Source organism: Anomaloglossus baeobatrachus, chromosome 6 (assembly GCF_048569485.1).
Source record: "Anomaloglossus baeobatrachus isolate aAnoBae1 chromosome 6, aAnoBae1.hap1, whole genome shotgun sequence".
NCBI classification, from domain to species: domain Eukaryota; kingdom Metazoa; phylum Chordata; class Amphibia; order Anura; family Aromobatidae; genus Anomaloglossus; species Anomaloglossus baeobatrachus.
Window position 1 is genome coordinate 220,635,501 of NC_134358.1, and position 26,718 is coordinate 220,662,218.

General features: G+C 41.3%; 1 long non-coding RNA gene across 7 annotated transcripts in view; it reads right to left on the reverse strand.

Moving 5' to 3' along the window:
- LOC142244232 (uncharacterized) overlaps positions 1 to 26,718 on the reverse strand; it is a 332,530-nt gene that overhangs the window by 197,524 nt on the left and 108,288 nt on the right. The gene's annotated exons all lie outside the window — the stretch shown is intronic.

Consider the following 26,718-nt stretch of genomic DNA (forward strand, 5'->3'; position numbering starts at 1 on the left):
TAAATACAATCGGCACAGAAAACAAAAGCATAATAAGAATCTGTCAGCAGGTTTTTGCAGCATAATGTAGGAAAAGAGACCCTGATTCCAATGATGTATCACTTAGTTTACTGGGTGCAGCAGTAATGACATAATCAGAGTTCTTAAATGAAGCATGTAGCAGAGTTCATGCCACAGCTTTCTATGTACATTGTATATTGACAGTGAGCTGCTTATCATAGGAGGGGGTAATTGCCCTGTATTCCTGTGAGTGATAATCTCCTGGTGATAAAGTATTCTTTGTGTGGAAACAACAGCACACAGCCTAATAAATGACACATCCCTTAAATCAGTGTTTTAACCCCTACCTCATACTGTCCTCAGATTGTATAGCAAAAACCTGCAAACAGATTCCCTTTATAAAAACAAATGTGTTTGTTCTAGAAAACAAGCTAATACAATATATTTTACTGTAAACTGGAGTGAGGCAGAATACAGACCAATTGATGAGATCAATGATAGGCCAATTGTTTAGTAATCTATGAAACCCAAAAATCTATCCATGTGTCTGATGGCCAATGGAAATCAGGGGCATTTAACACTGAAGAAACAGTCCAGGACTTGTGCGCATGAGCCAAAGTCTGCGCAATAACAACGTACCCATGGAAATAAAGTGGAAATGAGAGGCACTAAAAGAACAAATCAATAAACTCAGATATTTATTGGATTATAGAAATCAGTCAGCCAATAAGGTGCATACAAAGGATAAACGTTCCTGCGCATGCGTGGTAATATCAGGGAGAAGGTGAACACTAAATAAATCCACTGTGTACATGCACTATACAAAAGTGTTCTATTGGAGCAAGGAGACCAGGAATGCTTTGGAAGACCCTGAAATATGGGTAATTGGTATTTGCATACAAGCATGTCACCAAGGGAGCCAAGGACGCCTAAAGAATAGTATACCCATGCATAACAAGGAGATACAAGATGCTTCAAGTCTAAGGTAAAAGGGGACAAACTGTACAAGCGTCCACTAACAATGGTAAGCGATAAAGTGGAAACGATTAGCGCCATCGGCATGTAAATTATATATCCATCTGTATAATATTGTGCACTTATGCCCCATAACAGAATAGCTGAATTATAGCCAGATTATAACTACTAACTGTAAGGGGTTAATTTATTTTTAATTTTTTAAGTCAGTGCTTGTATTCATGGGGATGAGCCGAGAAAGAGGGAAATGCTATGTGATGGATACACCAGGCAATGAGGCTAGATATTCATGAATAAGAGTTTCATAAAAAGATTACTTCTACCGGCCTAATTTAATTAACAGCATATTACTAAAAAAGTGAATGGTTTAAAGAGCAGAATGTACCTTTTAATTCAGTAAAACTCATTAGCTCAAAACCTGACCATAACATACAATGCGGTATTGAATTACTCATAGACGTTTTGTGTTTGAAACAAATTATTTGTGCATGTTTCCTTCATTCAGGCCAAGCGGTGTAAGGGAATCTAATTTATAGACTCCAACCATTTAGTACATTATATTAATAAGTGGATTAATGCTGGAAAAACACTAAAAAAATTGACATGCTGCAGTTTTCAAATTCAGTCAGGAAAAAAAACAAGCGTGTGCTTGAGATTTCCAACATCTCGTAGCTTTTGCACATGAACATAGCCTTAGGTGGGCTTTGCACGTTGCAACATCGCAAGCCGATGCTGCGATGCCGAGCGCGATAGTCCCCGCCCCCGTCGCAGCTGCGATATCCTTGTGATAGCTGCCGTAGCGAACATTATCGTTACGGCAGCTTCACATGGACTCGCCTGTTCTGGGACGTCGCTCTGGCCGGCGACCCGCCTCCTTATTAAGGGGGCGGGTCGTGCGGCGTCACAGCAACGTCACACGGCAGGCGGCCAATAGGAGCGGAGGGGCGGAGATGAGCGGGATCTAAACATCCCGCCCACCTCCTTCCTTCCGCATATCCTACGGAAGCCGCGGTGACGCCGGTAGGAGATGTTCCTCGCTCCTGCGACTTCGCACACAGCGATGTGTGCTGCCGCAGTAGCGAGGAACAACATCGGACCGTCGCGTCAGCGTAATTATGGATTATGCCGACGCTGCACCGATGATACGATTACGACGCTTTTGCGCTCGTTAATCGTATCATCGAACCTTTACACACTACGATGTCGCATGCGATGCCGGAAGTATGTCATTTTCAATTTGACCCCACCGACATCGCACCATCGATGTCATAGTGTGCAAAGCCCTTCTTAGAACCAGAATCATTAAATGTCGTTAATAGTTTTCACAAATAGGGTATCATTACATGCAGCTGAGCAACACAACTATGAGTTTACCGAGTCACTGCCATACCAACAGAACAGGTAATATGATCATTTGACTCATTGTTTGGAGTGTATAGTTGATCTATATAAGATCTATCAGCTGATACTGATGAGATTCGATTCAATAAAGCCTTTGCTTTTTTATTTTTTTTATCTGGAATGACTACGTTCATGGATCTTTCATGTAGCCCCAGACCAAGTAAGACTGACAGTAATCTTGTGTTTCTTCCATTTTCTAATAATTCTGCCAACAGTTGTTGCCTTCTCAGCAAGCTGCTTGCCTATTGTCCTGTAGCCCATCACAGTCTTGTGCAGGTCTACAATTTTATCCCTGGTGTCCTTAGACAGCTCTTGGGTCTGGGCTATGGTGGAGAGGTAAGAGTGTGATTGATTGAGTGTGTGGACAGGTGTCTTTTATACAGGTATCGAGTTCAAACAGGTGCAAATAATACAGGTAATGAGTGCAGAGTAGGAGGGCTTCTTAAAGAAAAAAAGAACAGGTCTGTGAAAGCCAGAACGTTTGTTGGTTGGTAGATGATGAAATACTTATTTCATGCAAATTAATTATTTAAAAATCATACAATGTGATTTTCTGGAATTTTTTTATTTTGTCTGTCGCAGTTGAAGTGCACCTACAATAAGAAATGACAGACCTCTCCATTATTTGTACATTGGAAAACTTGCAAAATCGGCAGTGTATCAAATACTTGTTTTCCCCACTATACTTAACTATATTTTTATGAAATAAAATCAAGTAATGTGTTCTGTGTTTGTTCTTTTTGATATTTATTAAAATACCTTATGCCATTGAGGCTTCCTCTGTTTCTGCACATTCATATTTACAGATAGTGAAATATTACATACAAGTGTAAAATTATTATGACTGTATTATTTAAAAAATATAGATGCCAATCTACTGTTATTTTTACCAATATGCTCTTGGTGATGCTGACATTGTATACCTTTCATGTAAGCATTAACACTGCCTTAGATATATCTCTTTGACATACGGCAACATATGACAGATCCAGCTGTTGAGAAAACATGCCACGCTAAGGCGGGCTTTGCACACTACGACATCGCAGCCCGATGCTGCGATGCCGAGTGCGATAGTGCCCGCCCCCGTCGCAGCAGCGATATGTGGTGATAGCTGGCGTAGTGAAAGTTATCGCTACGCCAGCTTCACACACACACTCACCTGCCGTGCGACGTCCCTGTGGCCGGCGACCCGCCTCCTTGTTAAGGGGGCGGGTCGTGCGGCGTCACTGCGACGTCACACGGCAGGCGGCCAATCAGAGCGGAGGGGCGGAGATGAGCAGGATGTAAACATCCTGCCCACCTCCTTCCTTCCGCATATCCTACGGAAGCCGCAGTGAGGCCGGTAGGAGACGTTCCTCGCTCCTGCGACTTCACACACAGCGATGTGTGCGGCCGCAGGAGCGAGGAACAACATCGGACCATTGCGTCAGCGTAATTATGAATTACGCCGACGCTGCACCGATGATACGATTACGACGCTTTTGCGCTCGTTAATCGTATCATCCAGCCTTTACACACTGCGATGTCGCATGCGATGCCGGAAGTGCGTCATTTTCAATTTGACCCCACCGACATCGCACCTGCGATGTCGCAGTGTGCAAAGTGCCCCTTAGTCTCAAGAGATGGAAAATGAATCTTTGACACCTATGTCACTGCTATTACAAAATAAGCATAGTTCATGGTGCCCATATGGAAAACTATGCTTTTAATAATATAATGTATATTCTGGTTATACTACTTCAATAGATTAAAAATATGGCAGAATTCTGTTAAAGACAACAGTATCACTTTGTTTAGAGTGGAGTAAATAAAAAATCCCTTTCGGCACTTTCGGAGGATAAATGGGATATCAGTGCAAGTTTGCAAAAACTTCAGGAACAAGGGTTTATTAATAGGTTCAATAAAAAACGGACAATAACGCGTTTCAGCTAACAAAAGCCTTCATCAGATATAGATGAAGGCTTTTGTTAGCTGAAACGCGTTATTGTCCGTTTTTTATTGAACCTATTAATAAACCCTTGTTCCTGAAGTTTTTGCAAACTTGCACTGATATCCCATTTATCCTCCGGAAGCGGCGAAAGGGATTTTTTATTTACTCCATTACCCACGTGGGAGCATCTGTTCAGGACTCTCATTGTTTTCCCGAGAATTCGTGCTGCATACTGGAGGATTAATAAAAGAGTTGATCCACTACACGAATCATACTAGCGAAAACAGAAGAAATCTGCACGGTGAGTGTAAAATTCGTACAATCATTGCAATCTGTGTTTACATACATCTACACTTAGATTTGGTGCCCCGTTGTCCTCTTCTTTTTTTCTTTCCTTTACTTTGTTTAGAGTGGCAATATCACACACACCCCATCAATCCAACCGGGGTGCTCCTTCTAGCAGAAAGAAGACACTTTTTCAAAGTTTATAAACTAATTTAGCTGCTTAACATTTATTACTTTTAAAGGGAACAAACCAGCAGGATTTTCATATATAAAGTGAAGCCAGTGCTATACTGGCACAAGGATGCTGAATGTAAGCATACCTTTTGTTCACAGATTCAATGTTTGATTTCAGAAATATGTGCAAGTAAATGTAGCACCACTGCGGTACCAGGTGCCACAAATGTAACCAGTGGAAACCCAAACCCAAAATATCTGTGCCAGCAAGTACACCAGCATTTCCAGGCCACACACACCACCCCAAAACCAGACTGGGAGACTGCCTAGCAATAGGTAAAAAGGATGGACACTGATTGGATAGTAGCCACCCAATCTGTAGGGAGAGACCCAGTGAGGGGGAGGAGCGAGTGGTCAGTTGGGAAGTTGGCGGGAGGAAGTAGTCAGTGAAGAGGTTAAGTGGAGTGAAGTGAAGGAAGAAGTCAGAGAGTGGAGGTGTAGAGGAAAGCATGAGGAGAAGAGAGTGAAAAATACAGAAAAGACCTGAAGCAACACCGGAGTGCTGTAAAAGGAGTGAGGGACTGTGGAGTATGGAACCAAGGCTCACAGGACTCATCACAAGGCGGGGTGCAGATCCTAGGACAGTGGGACACTTTATGGTAAGCTGTTAACTCTGCCGGGTGAGAAGATCTCCAGGGTCCATCACCAACCCAAAAAGTCTGAAGCACAAGCAGCAAAGAGGGGACCGGGGATTGAACCCCTTAAATAGTCCAGGCTGCCTGCAATAGGACCAAGACAGAAACTGAGGGGTTCCCAAGCAGCTCCAGGCCACGGGAGCCCATCAACAACAAGTGTGCATGGAGGACAGCCAACCAAGGTCACAGCTGGCATGGAGAACGAGGGGAGCGGGAACACCTGGAACCGGCACCAGCGGGTCCAAATACTCAAGTAAAAAATAAGGCAAGTTAAAACTGCAATACTGGTGTGGACTGTTTCCTTATCGCCTCCGTACACTCACACTGACTGTTTCCCACTACAATCCCCATCATCCACTGCTGGGGCCCAAAACACCTAAGCTGCACTACTCCATCAGCCCCAGCAGAACCCTGCAGCGGCGGCTTCAAATAACCTGGCCGCATACCGCAAGTGGCGTAGTCGACAAACTCTTTTATTTACTTTTCTTTTTACCCCTTATTTTATTTGGACCAACCCCCAGGGTCACAGAACCAGGCATCGGCTGCGACCACGACTCCCCTGAGTGTCACACATGCCCCGGACCGAGTACCCCATAGCCCTGGGACGTCACATCCAGTTACAGTAATGCAGTGTTATTTGATTAACAGGTGCAACAGGAAGGGAATATGTGGATCATATCTTGATATTTATTTCCACCCCTGTCTGCCTGCCTGGCCTTTCTCCCCGTGTCGCCATCATAGACATTAATTCCAACACAGGCAGACAGACAGGGGCGGAAATAGATATCAAGACCCGACCTACATATTCCCTTCCTATAGTACCTGTCAATCAAATAGCAGTGCATTGCTGTAACTTTACCTGCACATATTTCTGAAATAAAACATCAAATCTCTGAACAAAAGCTATGCTTACATTCAGTATCCTAGTGCCAGTATAGCGCTGGCTTTACTTTAGATATGAAAATCCTGCTGGTTAGTTCTCTTTAAGGGCTATGGACACTTTTAACATTGGCAATCAATTTTTGCAGCCTAATCCAAATTGCAGATTTTTTTGTTGTGGGAGTGTCTTTCTCAGCAATACAGGCTGGATATGGGCTTTGTGTGCATCCAGGGTACTGTTTTCTTCATTTTTTCATATATCAGCACAGCTTCTATTACTTCATAGCTAGTTTTCTCTGTCCTACTTGAAACTGTATATGCTTTCTTCCCTATCCACACTGTGAAGATCTATGCACAGCCCATCTAGAAGGAAGGAAGAGGGAGATCAGAGAAAGCTATCAGACCCAGGTGCAGGATTTCAGTCAGAACTGTAACATTTTGCAGACTTGCTTGCAAAATCGTAGGTAATTTTTAATGAAAATTACATAGAAAGTTGCTTAACTTTATATTCAAGAAGCAAAAAAAAAAACAACAAAAAATATGTTTAGATGCGTTTGTACATATTAGACCATATGTGAAATTGATGCACAGCAACGAGCTCCCACAGTGAGCCCCTTTGGAAAGACAGATGTGCTAAAAGAACAATTTAACATTTCTTTACCACTTCTTAGAACCTTCAAATCTCTGTTTAGCCTAAAGGGAGAAGGAGGGTATGAGCATATGAGCCCACACAGATCAACCGGATAGCTGAAAGGGTCATTTGATGTAAGAAATTGTATAATTGAGTTTACTTGTATTGAAATGTCTATGAAATGCCATGATTTACATAAGAGTTAGGAATAAGATTATAAAAATTAATTTCCCAAATTTATATCTCTTTCCTGCCATTCAGTAACTTCTGCACAGATCACAGAGCATGCCTAGATTACTCTCCCCTAGATCTACATGATCACCTTAAGAGTAGAGATTAATGGATCTTTTGAAACTCAAATTAGCCATCTTTGACCAATTTTCCCCCAAATACGATTTGCAATGAATACATTTGCCATGAATTTCAATGCTGCAAAGCCCCTAATTACCCAGAACAGACTTGTATAACATATTAAGGTCTCCGAGGATTGTTTTGAACCCCTTTTAAAGCTCTTTAATGCAAATACAACCTTATGAATGTCCAATTGAACTCAAACTATCTGCCTAGGGGAACAAATATGGTAACCGATAATAACCAACAGCCTATTTATGAATACAATGAGGTAACATTTTTTTAGGCTGCCTGCAGTAGACCACTACATTTGGTTGGCAAGAATAGTTCTAGTATTGCTATATTATAACAAGTGTGCAAAAAAAAAAAAAATAACATTTCTGTACAATACCCAGACATGGTAAGAGGTAGACAGCGGAGTTTAAATTTAGGGAATATGGACATTTTTCTTGTGGTTTTTTTTTTTATTAAGTGTGCTTCATGGCTTCTCCATCTCACAAGCCATGAAGCACATTTTGCGTGACATAAAATCCTTGGTTTCAGAATTTTTTGTTAGTAGTAAAATTAAGACAGAAAGGTATTAAACTGTCTTCTTTGTTTGCGATGTGTCAAGAATAAAATAAAATGGTGTAATTAAGGTGATGTTACTGTATCACAGATCAGTCAATTCACAATCACACTGACTCTGCTGGTCCAGCACCTCCCTGCCATTTGAATCTATGTATCATTATTTACAGACTGAGTACACTGAGAAAACCACTGCCATTTTCAATGCAGTAGTATACCACTATCATATTTAGGCCCTTTTCTCTTCCTATATGTAATGACCTGTGCGTTCTGACTTCCTAACACTCGGTTGTAAAATTCTAAATTGGATGTTATTTTTGCTGCCCTCGTATTTTATATTCTCCCCACTTACTGGAAACACAAGACCATTTGATAGGATAGATGTAAGATAATATGTAGAAACCCGCATGGCTTTGTCTGATGTAATGAGCCCACTTTTTAGCTATTGCATTTTTCAGTAATATGTGAAAATATTTTTTTTATCATCTACACAAATCGCATCACAAATTATCAGATTTTTCTGGGAACTGCCAAAGTCATAAAATTTGACTTGCAGCAGATTGATCTGCTCATTTATATATCACACTATTGTTTTCTATTGTCCACCTGACTTAAACTTGAAACTAATCACATCACATGATATAGCATAGCCAATAAAGAGAGACTATCGTAGCCTGTATAAAAGCCAAAGCTGAAAATGCAGCAGCAATTTTGTGACGGAACTGGAAAGTGAGAGGATGTCACAGCTCACAGCTGAGCCATAGAACTAGGGAGAGATAGCATAAAACACTGAGAAAACTTAGCAGATAATGTGTGTGACAACAGGGCAGGGAAGATTAATCTGGGAGGAAAGGAGATTATTGTCATACTTCTTTTTCAGAACAGCTGGAGTGTTATGATCTTGTAACCGTGCACGATCACGAAAAATCCCATTAATAAGGAAAAAACAAAAACCACAAGATTAGTTGGAAACTGATCTGACCGCTATTCCCTATCAGACAACACTAGAAGTAGCAGTGGGATGTTCCTAACATACCTAGACACCTTGTCACTGCCGGAGAAATTAGCTACACCTCAAAGATAGAAATGAGGAATCCTAACTTGCCTCAGAGCAGTCCCCAAGAAATAGCAAGCCCCCAAAATGCAACAATGGTGATGTAAGAAAACACAATACACAGATAGAAAATATAGATCAGCAAAGGTGAGGCCCGACTTACTAGATAGAACAAAACAGGACAGATAACTGATTGCGGGCAGTAAAAAACCCTGTAAAAATACCAATCTCCTGATAATAAATACTGAGACCACACGAACTCTCCCCCACTATATCAGGTACTCTTGTGCTTGACATTTTAACAAAACTGCAGATATAATGGGAAGAAACAAAATCACAGAACAAATAATATTCTAAAGTGCAAATAATCCAAAACTGTCCAGAGTGCAAGCTCCCTTTCTTGCTGGAGGGACTTCCCTGGTCACAAAAGCAGAAAGACAGATCCTCTTATACAAGAAACCAAACAGAACCAATGGAGTATGCAGAAACACTCTTAAGTGCAAATCCAGCAATTAAGCACAAAAACAGTAAACTTATCTGGAGTAGATTCAGGCACCAAATAAATGGGAAAATCAGAAGGGAAAACTCCCAGCCATCTTCAGAACCAGGCAGGAACATCTATCACCGGCGAACGCCAGGCACACAATGCTCTCCTAAATAAACTAGGCTGACCTGCAATAGGATTTCCTAGATTCCTAATTAATTCCATCAACTGTCTGAATCACAGATTCCAACTCAGCTTCATTACCATTCCTGGCCACCAGACAGAGCTCCACACCAGTACCCACTCGGATGACATTTACAACACTCGAGTCTTTGGATTACTTTTCCTTGTAAATTTGAAAATCTGGTGATTCAGAATTTGAAAAGTTTTGCCAATAGTTATCAAGGAAGGTAGACAGGTCATCCCCAATTGATGGCTTAAACATGTCGCTCTAAGGCCCCTTCATGTGGTTTACCAGTTGCTGGCAGTTACTGCTGTATACTAGGGGCACAAGATATATCATAGTATTAATAAATGTTAGAATTAGAGTAAGAGAAGTGTAACTTGTTCTATGATTTAACATGATCATGTTTGAAAGTGACAAATAAAAATGGACCAAAATCCCTGAAGTAGACATTATGGAGATATAAGAACTGCTCCACCAAACTTATTATAAGAGGAACCATTCTACAATATACATATTTCGCAGTTTGTGTTCTTACATAAGTGGCTGATCATCATCATTATGGAAGGTTTAAGATGTGATAAGAGAACAAGATAGTTCAGTGCGTAGAGGAATAAACCCTTCCAATTCCCATGCTATTCTATTGAGTCTATTTGATTAAGTGTGTGAAAAGTCACTCAGAAAGAAAACGAGTCTCCATAGACTAACATAAGAGCTGTAGAGGTTTCTCTAATGGAGAGATGGTGAGTTCAGAAGATAACATTAGAACTGTCAAGTTTTTTTCCACTGAGGAGTAAGTTCATAGAATAACACTCATTTTGTAGCTTGACCTCCAAATAACACAGGAACGTAACTATAAAAAAAAGGTTTCATAGAGGTGCTTCTGCACTTTACATTTTTTTGAATATAGATTATTTCTATGATAATCAATAAAAATCATATAAGTTCATGTATAGTTATGTGCCACATAAAAGCAGTCTAAAATCAATAATGTGTTCAATAACTGTTTTTGGCAGAAAATATCAAACAATATGGGAAAAAATTCTTCAATGGGTATAGGCGACTAATGGACAATCAACAGAATCATCAGTCATGACAACAGATGAATGAATCTGCAGATATTTGGGACCGGCGTGTCCTACCAGATTTAAAAAAACCTGGTTCGGGCCAGAATTAATCATGAATATCTGCCATATAAGTCTATGGGGACGCGAATATTGTGCTTTAAAATGGTGGTAGAAAGGGCTAGGGGGATTAGAGCTGGAGCGTTATACTCTTCCGCATGGCTGTAACACTACTTCTGGTCCACTCACTACCCTCATACATATTCACTGCTTCCCCTATCCACCAGCAGCCCCATCGTCTCTGATTGGTTGCATTCAGACCGCCCCTCCCACCATGTGTGAAAGTGTGCGTGATTGCTTGAAATCACATGTTGTCTGTGTCTCTATAGTTGTGTAAAAATACCTAGCACTGATAAAACATACGGCAAGAGGCTGCAGCCCCCAGCCTCGTGCTTATCTTGGCTGTATATCAAAAGAAGAGGGACCCTATATAGCTTTATTTTTTTTTTTTTTAAATAAATAATTTTAAAACTGGCATGCGGTCTCTCCAAGCCTAAAAATAACAGCTTGTAGCCACCCAGAATTGTCGCATGCATCAGACGCAACAATCCCAGCACTTTACCTGGCTCATAACAATTGCCCTGCTTGAAGGCAAAACATTTCCCAGAAACCCTCGTAAACTACCATTGCTGAAAAAAAGACGTCTTGAAAAGGTTACAGCTTACCAAAGAACATATTGACTGGCCTAAAGAGAAGTGGCACAACATTCTATGGACAGATAAGTGCAAGATTGGTATTATTGGGGCTAAAGGTTGCAAACAGTTTGTGAGACAACCCGTAAACACTGAATTCAAGCCACAGAATACTGTAAAACATGGAAGTGCAAGCATAGTGGTTTGGATATGTTTTTCATGCTCTGGAGTTGGGCCCATGCATTGCATACCAGACACCATAGACCAGTTTGAATACACTAATGAGCAGAAGGGTAACAATGTTTTTATCTTTTGACTCCATATGTCACCATCTACTACAGCTTCAAAGCTCTAAAGATGAGTGAACCAGTGGAAATTCGGTTCAGCAGGTTCAGTCAGACTTTAAGCCTCCTTCACACATCCGTGTCTCCGGAACGTGTTTGGTCCGTTTCCTCACGTGCCAGAGACACGGGCACACGTAGACCCATTAAAATCAGTGGGTCTGTGCTCACGCCCGTGTTTTGCCATGGACCGTGTGTCCGTGTGGAGCATACGTGTGCGCATGTGCTCCACACATAGACATGCCCATTTTTGTCCTGCATCATGGGTGTTACACGGACCGCACACGGATGTGATCCATGTGACACGCACCGGAGAAAACACGTGTGTCTGTGAAATAAAATGAATTTCTATACTCTATACAGTCTCTGCCGCCGCTGTCACTTGCTTCCGACGCCCACTCATTATGCTCATTACATATTCACTCCACTGCGGGCCGGAAGCAGCAGCAGCGCGGAGTCGGCAGGACCAGAGACCGTAGATCAGAACTACGGACAGCAACGCCAGGGACAGGTGAGCAGAAATTTCCCGTTCTCCGTGTGTTATCACGGATAGCACACGGAGAACACACGTGTGTCATAAGCACGGCACCCGGAGGGCAATACGCACCTTTGACATGTCCGTGAAAAACGTGCATGACGTGTGAAGGAGGCCTTAGATAAAGTTCGGTTTGGGACGTGGGCTTGACCTAAACCCCAATGAAAGTTATAAATTGGGCAATTTCGGTCTCCACCCACATGCAGCTAGCCATAAACAGATCCCTTCCGGGGGAAGGTGGGGAAGGTTTTCCCATTTATTTTTTGTTTGGTGCACACTACATCCGATCATGCTGTTGTTACCCCCAGTGTCAGCAGAAAATTCTAATATAAATCCTGATGTGTTGGCAGGAAAAGCGCTGAGTAAACATTTTTTTCCGCATTTTTGCTGTTTGTTTTTTTTTACATGTCTTTTTGTTGCAGATTTTCCCCCACTCATTAATATGGGTGAAATATGAAGCAAAAACACTGCAAGAACTGACATGCGGCAGATTTAAGTCGCTTGCATATCTACAAGGAAAAAAAGTAATTTGTGAATAAGACTTCAGGAATCTCAATTCATTCACTTTGCTTGTAGTATGAAATATTTCAGGTTTTGTGACAATACTGCGTGGAAAACGTTACAAAAAACAACATAAAAAAACACCATAAAAACTGTTTTTAATGATTTTTTAGTTAATTAAATTTGTAAAATAAGTGCAAAACACTAAGGTTTGGAATCGATTCTATTCTTCAACTTGTATTCAGAAAAACACCACATCACTAGGCATCACTACTAGGATTTATAGTTAGTGTTGAGCGAGTATTTAACTATTCGTACTCTCTATGCTGTTAGCGAGTACTGTCCGCTACTCGCATATTCACTACCAGTAGCGGGCACAATGTAAGTTAATGGGAAATACTCGCTAAGTAGCGAATAACCCGAAAGCCGTACTATTCGCTACTCGCACGAAAAGTACGGCTTTCGGGTTACTCGCTATTTAGCGAGTATTTCCCGTTGACTTACATTGCGCCCGCTACTCGTAACGAATATGCGAGTAGCGGACAGTACTCACTAACAGCATAGCGAGTACGAATAGTTAGCTACTTGCTCAACACTAGTTATAGTATGAGATAGAAAAGGAATTCATTGCTTTTATTAACCATCACTTACCTTCCAATTTTTAAATCCCAAATGATAGGACAATTACAAGTCCCTTCCTACTCTGCCAGAAGACCTTTGCCACAAAGACCCTTTTAGTGCAAAAAATTTGCATAAACACTGCTAGTTTGACCTCTCATCATACAAGGCATAATCATTGTAATCACTACTTTTAAATATATATGCATCTTTGAACAACATTTTCGGCTTTTTCATGCCTTCATTTGGGATGTCTGTTTATCTGTTCCAATTTAGGAATAAACAGAATTCCTGTCCAAAATCAATCCATTTCATAATTAATGCAAACAGAAGCAGAGGGAGCCCATTGATTTTTATGTGATCCCTTTGATTATAATGGGGTTAACCTGACTTTAGAATAGTCAAGGGGGTCCTTCTGTGTCCGTTTGCAATGGATCCATTTTGGAAATAAATTCTATTTGCCTGTTCTGAAAACAGAATTGACAAATGGAATTCCCGAATGTAGGTGTGAGCACAGCATTAAAGTGAACAGATGTGAAATCATCTATTGAAAACTTTGTAAGATTGTGAATACATTAGATTATTCGCATGATGGCTCAGTGGCTAGCACTACAGTTTTGGGTTTAAATCCCAAAAAGGACAACATTTGAAGGAGTTTGTATGTTCTCCCTGTGTTTATCTGGGTTTCCTCCGGGTTCTCCGGTTTCCCCCCACAATCCAAAGACATACTGATAGGAAATATAAATTATGAGCCCCAATGGGGATAGTGTTGCTCATGTATGTAAAGAGCTATGGAATTAATGGTGCTATATAAGTGAATAAATATTATTCTGATAATCTGCAATTATATGTGTTGATATAGGGAACAAATGTCATATTGTACAAATCATCTAATAACTTAGCTATGCCATCCTTGAACTGTATGCAGATGATGTGCCATTTCTGGGTGCACCTTCTAGGGAATTTTGTGCATCCTTTGACTGTTGCATGCCACCGTCAAAAATGTTATTCCATTCTAGCATTGGAGTACATTTCTGACTTAATTTACACTACCTTATAGGTGAGAATTACCATGAATTAGTCAGGCCTACTTTACCACACCCTGCCTGAGCTCTGGTACTTTTAAGTTGGCGAAAATGGTTAGAAATCGCATAAAACGGCACAATTTGGCACAACTTCAAACCGTGCAAACATTTTGCGACAAATGAAGGTATTTTACATCAGAATTCTGGTGACAATACTTTGGTGAATTGGGCCCTTAGTGTACGCTGTTTTAAATTAGACAGCTTTAAGAAATATGCCTCCCTGTCAAAGATAAGTCTTGATACTATGGAACAGTGGTCCTCAACCTTTACCGTGAATGCCACATTCAGTTATGAGAGATGGTTGACAGCCGCATTCAGAGTCCCTCCGTACAGTAGCAACAACCAAAACCTGATATAAAAACAGCCAAATATTCCCCCTAAAAAGCACACCGAGACTTTGTGCCCCTTTTTCTTATAGGCAGGATACTTATATCCAGGAGTGTCCACTGTACACCCCACTCAGTATTCTTACATCAAGCACTGCCACCACACTATTGCATCCAGTTTCAATTACCCCTCTCACTGGTAGTACCATCCTATCTCCAGCCTACTATATCTACATCCCCTACATCTCACCCACCCAATATGTGAGCATCCAGACCAGCTCTTCTGTGCTAAGCTACTCAGAAAAGTCACCATCTATAGGCCTGTTCTTCATAATTGTTTGCTAGACATGGTCCTAATATACGAAGCTGGTATCATGAGTGACAGACAATCATGTGGTTTCTGGCCATAGGAGGTCACTGTGTTTGGCTGCACAGAATGCTACCTGACTTTCCATTGTTTCTGCTATCAGTATTCATTGGTATAGGTAACTTTCTTGCTGGATTCATCTCTCCCCCTTTTGGATCCAGCAAGAGCTCACCTTCCACCCAGCTGCTGATCATCAGCATTCTTTTGGAGCTTAAATACCCCTTCCTCCTTGGACTGATGTTGGTAATATTTTCAGTTCATTCAAGCTTTTGTTGCAAGCAGGTGGCTTGTACTCCTCTGTCGTATTGTTGCTGAAAACTTTGTTGAACTTTTAGCTGTGTCATCTGTGGATAAGTAGTTCATGCATTTTCCCCCCTGTATGTCCTCCTTCTGTCCTCTATAGTGTTTAGTGGGGTTGATGAAGAGCTCATCCCATTCGTTCCCTGTTTAGGGCCTTGCACTAGGGACAACTAGGGTCAGGTTCCGTCTCGGCGCATAAGTCCTTGGCTACCCTCACCACCTATCTAGGGTGGTGAGGGTAGCCAAGGACCAGCAGTAGGTTAGGTCAGGGGTCACCATCTTCCCTTTCCCTAGACACAGGATTTCCCTCATCTTTCCTTTCGCCGTTTGCTTGGTACTTCCCAATACTTAGCGACACACAACTTACTTTAATTCTGAAATGTGCTCAACGAACCACAAAAGAGATGCTACAAGGCAGATGGGTACTTCCACTCCGCTAAAGTTATCGCCTTTAAATAAATACTTTAGCGAGTTACTTCATTAATCGGGATAAAGAAAATAATTACCAAGTGTTAACATTCCTGAGTCACTTAAAATGACTGAAAAGAACACAAAATAAAACAAATACTGTCACATCTGATATACGTATTTTTCCATTTATGTGTTTTTATACAGCCCAGATGATTAATTTCAGAGCAGTAATGTAGAACATCCAAGCCAAATGTTCCCACAGCTTCCCTCATAAAAATGGTTATTTTTATTGTAAAAGTAAAACAAGTTACAGCTGCGAGATCTGCTGTAAAAAAAAAAAATCCACAGCTCAAACTCTCCCAAAAAAACAAATCGGAGAATTACTGACCTCTCTTCTACATTAGTATGGAAGATGTGAGGTAGAAAAGGCACTGTGGCTTCTTGCTGAATCAACACACTCCAATTTCACTCCATGAGAGGTTGATTTCTCCAGAGACGTGCACCACTTCCTGAGGGAATATTCCTTTACAGCTTGAATGATTGTAACATACACAAGACCTCTAAGTAAGGCACAATGGATGAGTCCACTAGGAAAAAGTACTCTCAAAGACACACAAGACACATCCGACTAATAATTGATCTAACCCAGTCTATCGTTTACGTGCTACCACGCTATGCCCTTATGGAAGGGACAGAATGTTATTTCCAACCCAGCTGTCAAACAGATTTATTAAAGTCAGAAAACACTTTTACCATCCATTACTATTCATTATCAAGAAGAAAGAGCGGACAAAGATGTGTTTTTGGCAGAATTTGTATGCTTTTGTAAAAATTACAGGTTGTGCTCTCCCGTATTGATTTGCAGTAATTTTATTTTAAACATCTCTCACGGTGAAGAGTCTGAAGACCATACCGGCAGAAGCTCTTTCTGCCAAAGCACTCATGTACATTGTCAATAATCCCATGTCCTCCCTTCATCAGCGTTCTCTTCTATTAAAGAAGCAGTCTCAGAGATGCATTCAAATGATGTCTACGAGAATGACAGCGGCTATAGAGGCAGATCGTGAAGAAATAAGAGTAAAACGCAGGACAAAACCAGGATAAAGAACCAAGCTGTGTTCTCAATGAATTCCTCCAAACATTTCTGATATCACTAAGTTAAGGAGACTATATGAAGGAGTAACTATTCTATTTACCAGGTATTGGATAAGCTACTGCCGAGCGTTTCTGACAACCAAATAAAGTGTTCCTCCAGAATACCCAGTCTACTGTGTAGGTCTTCAGGCTTCTCAATGGCATGTTCATAAGTCCTGTAATTGGACCCATCCATCTTGTTGCAGGCCATCTTTTACCACTGTCTCTTTTATTTTTATGTCTAAAATACCCTGTCCTGTAGGAAAATACTGTATATCATGTATATAGTGACATTTAGGCCATGACGTACCACGGTCAGTCATTCATGCACAGTGCACAATATGCCATAAAAAATATTTTATTTCTAGTTTACTCTAAACTGACATGTAACATAGTACAGATATGGCGTTCATTGAGCAAAAGCAAATTCATCACAGGAGTTAGGACTATTTTAACCCCTTCACGACATATGACATATATTTACGGTTTATGTCGTGTCCTTTGCTTTGATGCGGGCTCACAATTTAAGCCTACATCTTTCCCTGCACATTTGAACAGCCGTCATGTGTCTTTTGGAGTGTCTTAACCAGTTAAATCCTGCTGTCAATCTCTGACAGCAGCATTCAACACATGCCTATGGGGTGTGTACCATTTCCCGCTCCCATTGGCCTCCAATGACATCATCGTTGGTTGTCATGACAGCCATTTTCAGATGCTGTGACCACCATACCTGTCATTACGATCCTCGGCCATGAGCTAGCATTAATAGGACATCATGATTTCAGCTGTACAGAGCAGTATTGCAGAAGCAGTCAAATTGAAGTTCCCTAAGGACACCAATAAGTACAATAAAAAGTTTTACATTTAAAAAAAAAAAGAAAAAATATGAAAAAATAAAACCACAACAGCTTGCCCAAATCACCCCCTTTTGCCCCATTGAAAATAAAACAATAAAAAAATAAACATATTTGTTATCACTGTGTTCAGAAATGTCCAATCTATCAAAATATAAAATAAATGTATTGGTAAACAGAGAAAATAAATTAAAAACTCCAGCATTGTGTTTTTTTGGGCAGCCGCAAAATTGCAATAAGAGGAGATCAAAATATCGTATCTACCCCCAAAATGGTATCAGTAAAAACATCAGCTCTGGTTGAAAAAAAAAGGCATCACAAAGCACCAGATCCCGAAAAATGAGAACGTTACAAGTCTCAGAATATGACAAAAGCTACATATTTTTTTTTACAATTTTTTTTCACTACTTAAATTTAAAAAAAACAAAAAAACTACACGTTTGGTATTTACGAACTTTTACTGACCTGGAGAATCATACTGCTAGGTGAGTTTTACCATATGGCAAACATGCTAAATAAAAAATCCACAACACAATTGTGGAATTTCGCAATTTTACCGCACTTGTAATTTTTTCCTGCTTTCAAGTACAATATGGTGTCTCTCAAAAGTACAACTTGCTTCCTTTCATATGGCTAGATTGATGGAAAAATAAAAAAGTTAATGCTGTCGGAAATAAAGAGGAAAAAAACAAAACCGCAAAAAAGGAAAAAAGTGTGAAGGTAGTTAAAAACATTTTTAAAGAAGCAATACTCACAAAGAAATTCAATGAACGTTTAAAACAAAAGTGGGAATGTTGAAAGATGGCAACGTGAACAAAATGAGCCAGATCAGATCAAGGAAGGATGGAAAGAACATATGGAGCACCTCTACAAGAAGGACTCAGTGATGCAGATAGAAACAGATACTGGAAATATCAACTAAATATCTTAAAAGACTAAGGGGTACTTTACACGCTGCGACATCGCTGCCGATATATCATCGGGGTCATGTCGTTAGTGACGCACATCCGGCGCCTGTAATGACATTGCAGCATGTAAAACAAATGAGCGACAATCAACGAGCGCAAAAATGTGCAAAATCGTTGCTCGTTGACACGTCGTTCATTTCCATAATATCGGTGCTGCTGCAGGTACGATGTTTGTCGTTCCAGCGGCAGCACACATCGCTATGTGTGACGCCGCTGGAACGACAAACATCTCCTTACCTCCGTCCACCAGAAAAGGAGGAAAGAAGGAGGTGGGCGGGATGTTCCGGCCGCTCATCTCCTCCCCTCCTTTTCTATTGGGCGGCGGTTGAGTGACGCTACTGTGACATCGCTGTGACACTGAACGAGCTGCCCCTTTAGAAAGGAGGCGGTTTGCCGGCCACAGCGACATCGCTGCACAGGTATGTGCGTGTGACGCTGCCGTAGCGATAATGTTTGCTACAGTAGCGATCACCACATATCGTGCCACCGACAGGGGCGGGTGCTATCGCTCGCGACATCGCTAGCCGATGCTAGCGATGTCGCAGTGTGTAAAGTACCCCTAAGTTGTTGATTTGATAAAGCTTCTGTAAAAAATAAAGCACCAGGATGGTACAATAATCCAATACAACTAATAAAGTCTTCTGAAGCAGCAGTTGATGTCATCACACGCTTGTGTCAACAGATATGGACAACTGGTAAATGGATCAAGAACTGGACAAGATCAGTGTTTATTCCTATTTTGAATAAGGGTGATACTACAGACTGTGGAAACTATTGAACTATTGTGCTCATGCCCACAAAATACTACTGACGATCCTACAAAGACGGTTACATCCTTACTTTAACAAAGAGCTACCAGAGGAACAATTAGGGTTCAGAAAAGGCAGAGGAACAAGGATGTAATTGCTAACAATAGATATATAATGTAAAAGGCCAAAGAATATAACAAGAAGCTCTATTTGTGTTTCATTGACTACAGCAAAGCCTTTGATTGTGTTGATCACCAGAAACTTTGGAATACCATGAAAGATAAGGGTATGCCAAACCATCTGATCATCCTCATCAGGATCGTCCAAGCAGCAACAGTTGGACCGAACACGGTGACACGGCATGGTTCAAAGCAGAACAAGGTGTCAGACAAGGCTGCATCCTGTCACCATTTCTCTTCAATTTATATGCAGGAGAAGCTATTTTTAGGAAGGCTGGACTTACCAATAATGAAGAAGGAATCAAAATTGCTCGATGAATCAACAACAATCTTAAATATGCAGACAATACAACATTAATAGCAACAAGCATACATGGAATGAAGGACTTAATACAGTGTCAAGATGGAAAACCCAAACATGGGACTCCTACACGATACAAAGAAGACAAAGATATTGACTATTGCCAGGTACGACTGGGACACATTTGAGATGGATGGCAATGAAGTTGTAAAGGACTTCAACCTACTTAGATCAATGATCACTCAAGATGCAGCAACAACATCAGAAGTCAATAGGAGAAAAGCCATGGGCAAACAAACAATGAAGTCACTGGACAAAGTCCTCAAATTGCAGAACATTTCACCGGTCACAAAGACACCACTCGTACATAGTCTGTTTTTTTCTGTAGCAACACATAGATGCAAAACCTGGATGATAAAGAAATAAGACAGAAGAAAACCAACTCCTTCAAAATATGGTGCTGGAGAATGATGCGTTGCCACCTTGTGTGACTGCTTTCAATCAGAGACGTGGTCTGTGTGTCAATATTGCTGTAAAAATAAATTAAAAAAATTGGCATAGGGTTCCCCCATATTGTGATACCCAGGACAGATAAAGCATATGGCTACAGACTAGAGCCCCCAGCCATTCATTTATCTTGGCTATGTATCAAGGTAAGAGGGACCGCAGGCAGATTTTTTTTTTTTTGTTTTTAAAAATTGGAGTGCAACCCCCACCCCCAATTTTGAAACCTAGCCATCATAAAACCGACAGTTGAGGGCTGGTATTCTCAAGCTTGGGAGACTATAGTAATTGGGCCACCCAGCCTAAAAATAGCATCCTGTAGCCACATAGTATTGTCGCATCCATTGGATGTGACAATCCTGGAACTTTACCCAGCTCTTCCCCATTGTTCTGATGTGGTTAGCTGCCACTAAGCCCTAGATTAGTAATAGGATGTGTCTATGAGATCCCCCATTACTAATCTATAAGTGCAAAGAGAAAAACACAAACACCAAAAAATCCTTTATTTGAAATAATGTACATAAAAAATTATCCTCTTTCATCCCTTTACTAACCCAAAAATGGTGTTGATGCAATTTCGGTGTAGTTTTCTGCCATAAGGTGAAAATTTGGTACTGAAATCTGGTGCAAACATTTTAGCACCTAATTTGCACCTCCTGGTAGAAAACTACATCAAAATGGCATAGAAACAGTTTTCTGCATTTTTTGGCCAAGAAATACAGATTTAATGCTGACATTTTTACACTATATATCTGCACACAATCTACACATCCTGGCAAAAAAAATCACATCACTATCACATCAAAACTGCATAGTGTTTTTATGCGTTTTTTTGCCAGGAGTAGATTAGGTGCAGGATTATGGTATAGAAATTTCATCACCAAATCTGCATCTGTTAGCAAAAAAACTGTTGTTTTCTGTTAGGAGATGCAGATCTGTGAACTCAGTGACGTCACCTGAGGTAAGGTCACTCAGTTTGATGAGGTCACCTGAGGTCCTGTTACCTGTGGTCACAGGTGGAGGACCGTGGGAACCTCCAGCTATGACTGCAAATAACCTGAATAATGTCACTGCTTATCGCTGCAGCTCAGTCTCTACCTGAATCTCACAGCAGGAGGTCATGTTCTATGTCCAAGTGCTGTACCTTCAGTAATGTAGCACAGCCATAAATAAAGGGGCGAAAATGAGTGGGGTTTTTGTATTTAATTTCAAATAAATAAATGTTTGTGTTTATTTCTCTTCACTTACAGATTAGTAATTGGGGTCTCATAGACACCTCCCATTACTAATCTAGGGTTTAGTGACATCTGTGAGCTGTTATTAACCCCTTATTGCTCTGATTGCCACCGCACTGGGGTAATTGGGATGAGCCATGTAAAGTGCCGGGATTGTCGCATCTAATGGATGCGACACCCTGGGTAGCTGCAGGCTGCTGTTTTAGGATGTGGGGCCCAAAAAGCATGGGTCTCCCCAGTCTGAAAATACCTGCCCCCAGCTGTCGACTTCATCATGGCTTGGTATCAAAAATAGGGGGGACTGCACATCATTTTTTTTTAATTACTTATTTAAATAAAAAAAAAACAAAGCCACATGCAGTTCTTCTTATTTTGATTTACAGCCAAGATAAGAGGAAGGGTATCATTATTAGAGGAAACCTTACAGTAATTTTTTACAGAAACAGCTGTCTGTGGATGGATGCCATGTTTTGGTATAGGCGGTTTCCTTGAGTGGAGACTGCCCTTCCCGTGGTTGTTCCTTCCCGGTGAAAGACCTGGCTAGTTTGCTGCCAGCATTAAGAAACATGTGATGGTGTCTCCGTGGCATTCTTGTTTTGCATATTTTCCCAGGGGGGTTTGTTCTAGTGTCAATGCGTGGAGAAGCACGTGATGGTGTCTCCGCGGTGTTGGACGTTGATCTCCCCGAGTTCAACCATCCTTACCTATGTAGTCTTCTACTAGGCATTGCTCCCACTAGCTAGTTTCCTACTCCTCACTGATGAGGGGCAAATACCCCGAAACAGCTGTCTGTGGATGGATACCATGTTTGGCATAGGTGGTCTCCTTGACTGGAGACTGCCCTTCCCGTGGTTGTTCCTTCCCGGTGAAAGACCTGGCTAGTTTCCTGCCAGCGTTGAGAAACATGTGATGGTGTCTCCGCGGCATTCTTGTTTTTTTAGGAAGAAATGAACTTGATTCCTTCCATCAGCATTCGGCTTCCAATCATAGGCTATGTTTGCACGTACATGCTGAAATTTCTGCAGTGATTTGACAGCACATGTGCGCTTCAAATCGCTCCAGAAACACTGCGTAATGGATGCAGTGTTTCAGCAGAATAAATGCCGAATTCATGCGCTCGGGATGCTGCCCCTACCATAGACAGAGTTGGAACAGCATCCAAAGCGCACAAATTAATTGACATGCTGCTTTTTTGTATGCACGGATCTAGATCAAAATTTTGGCATCCAAATCGCTGTGTTCAAAAACGCAATGTGCGCACGTATCATGCACAATCTACATAGATTGTAATGGGGACGCAGGACGCATGCATTTACGCTGCAGTGCAATACGCAGCGTAAATACATGCAATTACGCAACGTGCACCCGAGCCCATAGTTGTGACACCAATGCAAGTTCAGTGTCTTCTCAGTGCATAATGAGCAGTGGCTGTAATCACGCCCCAGCTTTGACTGACAGCCAGCGCCACGAGTATGACTGGAAGCCGAACAAACATTATAACCTGCAGATTAACCCCATATCTGCTGGTTTATAGTGTTTTTCTCAGGTTCCCTTTAAGCAGGCTATACACTTTTGAAACCTGGCAGTTGTTTTGACAGCTATCTAAAGTGTATGCCTAGATATACAAATATATTAGACCAATTTTGTTATGTAGACTGAAAATACTTAAAGGGGGTTTCAGCTTTGCCCTCTGTTGGCCAGTGCTGGGTTAAAATAATAAAATCAGATGTTATTCACAATCCCCCGGTTCAGCAGAGATGTCCCAACTACAGACCACATCTCTGCTGCAGCCAATAATTTTCTCAGTGGCTCATGCCATCTAGATTGGTACAGCATCTGAGCTCAGTGATTGGCTGCAGTGGTGATCTGCACAGTGGTGATGGCACAACTGCAGCAAGTAAACAAAGACTGGAGCAGCAGCAGAGAGGCAGAGCTGGACTGAGGGTGGGTGGGTGAGATGGGATTTGGAACCCAGTTTTGTCCATTGGAGGCCTGAAAACTGTAAACTGAAAACCGCCTTAATCTGAGAAAATTAATAATTCACCAATAACAGGAGCCACTAGAAGCGCTGAAAAATATATTATAATATCTACGTACAAATTTAATGCCCAATGACAGAATAACACCCCTAATTAAAAAAACAGCTTCTTAGTTAATATTTCCCTAATTGTTGCGATGTTAATATAACAAACCAGTCTAACAAATTAAGAAATGAATCGTTACTGTGAATTGTCTGTAGGTCAAACATTACAAGGATCCAAAGTGATGGCATCATAATACTTTTCCAATACTTGTGAATTAGAGTCATTTTAATTAATTGATATTTCTATAAGATGCAATCTCAGCTATTTGAGCCAGTTTTGTGACTGAAGCATTTAAAGTGAACCTGTCAGCTGCAATATGCACTCAACCTCCTTTAACTACAGTTAGGTCCAGAAATATTTGGACAGTGACACAATTTTCGCGAGTTGGGCTCTGCATGCCACCACATTGGATTTGAAATGAAATCTCTACAACAGAATTCAAGCGCAGATTGTAATGTTTAATTTGAAGGTTTGAACAAAAATATCTGATAGAAATTGTAGGAATTGTACACATTTCTTTACAAACACTCCACATTTTAGGAAGTCAAAAGTAATTGGACAAATAAACCAAACCCAAACAAAATATTTTTATTTTCAATATTTTGTTGCGAATCCTTTGGAGGCAATCACTGCCTTAAGTCTGGAACCCATGGACATCACCAAACGCTGGGTTTCCTCCTTCTTAATGCTTTTCCACGCCTTTACAGCCGCAGCCTTCAGGTCTTGCTTGTTTGTGGGTCTTTCCGTCTTAAGTCTGGATTTGAGCAAGTGAAATGCATGCTCAATTGGGTTAAGATCTGGTGATTGACTTAGCCATTGCAGAATGTTCCACTTTTTTGCACTCATAAACTCCTGGGTAGCTTTGGCTGTATGCTTGGGGTCATTGTCCATCTGTACTATGAAGCGCCGTCCGATCAACTTTGCGGCATTTGGCTGAATCTGGGTTGAAAGTATATCCCGGTACACTTCAGAATTCATCCGGCTACTCTTGTCTGGTGTTATGTCATCAATAAACACAAGTGACCCAGTGCCATTGAAAGCCATGCATGCCCATGCCATCACGTTGCCTCCACCATGTTTTACAGAGGATGTGGTGTGCCTTGGATCATGTGCCGTTCCCTTTCTTCTCCAAACTTTTTTCTTCCCATCATTCTGGTACAGGTTGATCTTTGTCTCATCTGTCCATAGAATACTTTTCCAGAACTGAGCTGGCTTCATGAGGTGTTTTTCAGCAAATTTAACTCTGGCCTGTCTATTTTTGGAATTGATGAATGGTTTGCATCTAGATGTGAACCCTTTGTATTTACTTTCATGGAGTCTTCTCTTTACTGTTGACTCAGAGACAGATACACCTACTTCACTGAGAGTGTTCTGGACTTCAGTTGATGTTGTGAACGGGTTCTTCTTCACCAAATAAAGTATGCGGCGATCATCCACCACTGTTGTCATCCGTGGACGCCCAGGCCTTTTTGAGTTCCCAAGCTCACCAGTCAATTCCTTTTTTCTCAGAATGTACCCGACTGTTGATTTTGCTACTCCAAGCATGTCTGCTATCTCTCTGATGGATTTTTTCTTTTTTTTCAGCCTCAGGATGTTCTGCTTCACCTCAATTGAGAGTTCCTTAGACCGCATGTTGTCTGGTCACAGCAACAACTTCCAAATGCAAAACCACACACCTGTAATCAACCCCAGACCTTTTAACTACTTCATTGATTACAGGTTAACGAGGGAGATGCCTTCAGAGTTAATTGCAGCCCTTAGAGTCCCTTGTCCAATTACTTTTGACCTCCTAAAATGTGGAGTGTTTGTAAAGAAATGTGTACAATTCCTACAATTTCTATCAGATATTTTTGTTCAAACCTTCAAATTAAACGTTACAATCTGCACTTGAATTCTGTTGTAGAGGTTTCATTTCAAATCCAATGTGGTGGCATGCAGAGCCCAACTCGCGAAAATTGTGTCACTGTCCAAATATTTCTGGACCTAACTGTATGTAAGTGGCAGTGTCTCTTACATCAGTACATTAGTGATGGGTGGACCCGGCCTGAAAAAGTCTAAATCCGCGGTTTCAAAGGTGCACAGGTGTCGGACCCGGGATTCTGGGTGTTTGATCCAAGTACTCAATAAATTAAAAAAAATAAGGGAAAACTAAAGAAAATAAGAATGAAGTGAGGGTTTCATACTTACCAAATCGTGGCTGTAAACTGCTCCCGCACGACTGTCACACTGCTCCTGCCGCCTCTCTGTGCAGCTCATCATTGCTCATACATATGCACTGCTTTCCCTGCTTTCCCCGCCCACCAGCCGGCCTGGCTTCAGTGATTGGTTGCAGTCAGATGTGCCCCCAGCCTGAATGACAGCGTCTGCCTGCAATTAATCACAGGCTCTGTCTGTGGGTCTGCTTCATGAATCATGAACCAGGAGAGCTCAGGATGAGCAGAGAAGGAGACATCGCAGGCACAGCTCATCATGGGCCTCCTGCTTCATGATTCATGAACCAGGAGGGCTCAGGATGAACAGAGGAGGAAACATCGTGGACGCAGCTCATCCTGAGCCTGCTGCTTCATGATTCATGAACCACGAGGGCTCAGGATGAGCAAAGGAGGAGACATCACAGGCACAGCTCATCCTGTACCTGCTGCTTTATGATTCATGAACCAGGAGAGCTCAGGATGAGCAGAGGAGGAGATATCATGAGCGCAGCTCATCCTGAGCTGCATTTTGAACACGCTCACCTATCATGTGACATATTAGTCATACCTGGAAGGAGCAGCTATATTCTAGCATCTACCTTTATTTTTAGTGCACGATCTAGATGCAAGCAGCCCCGGAAGTGAATGCATGACCAGGAAGCAGATTG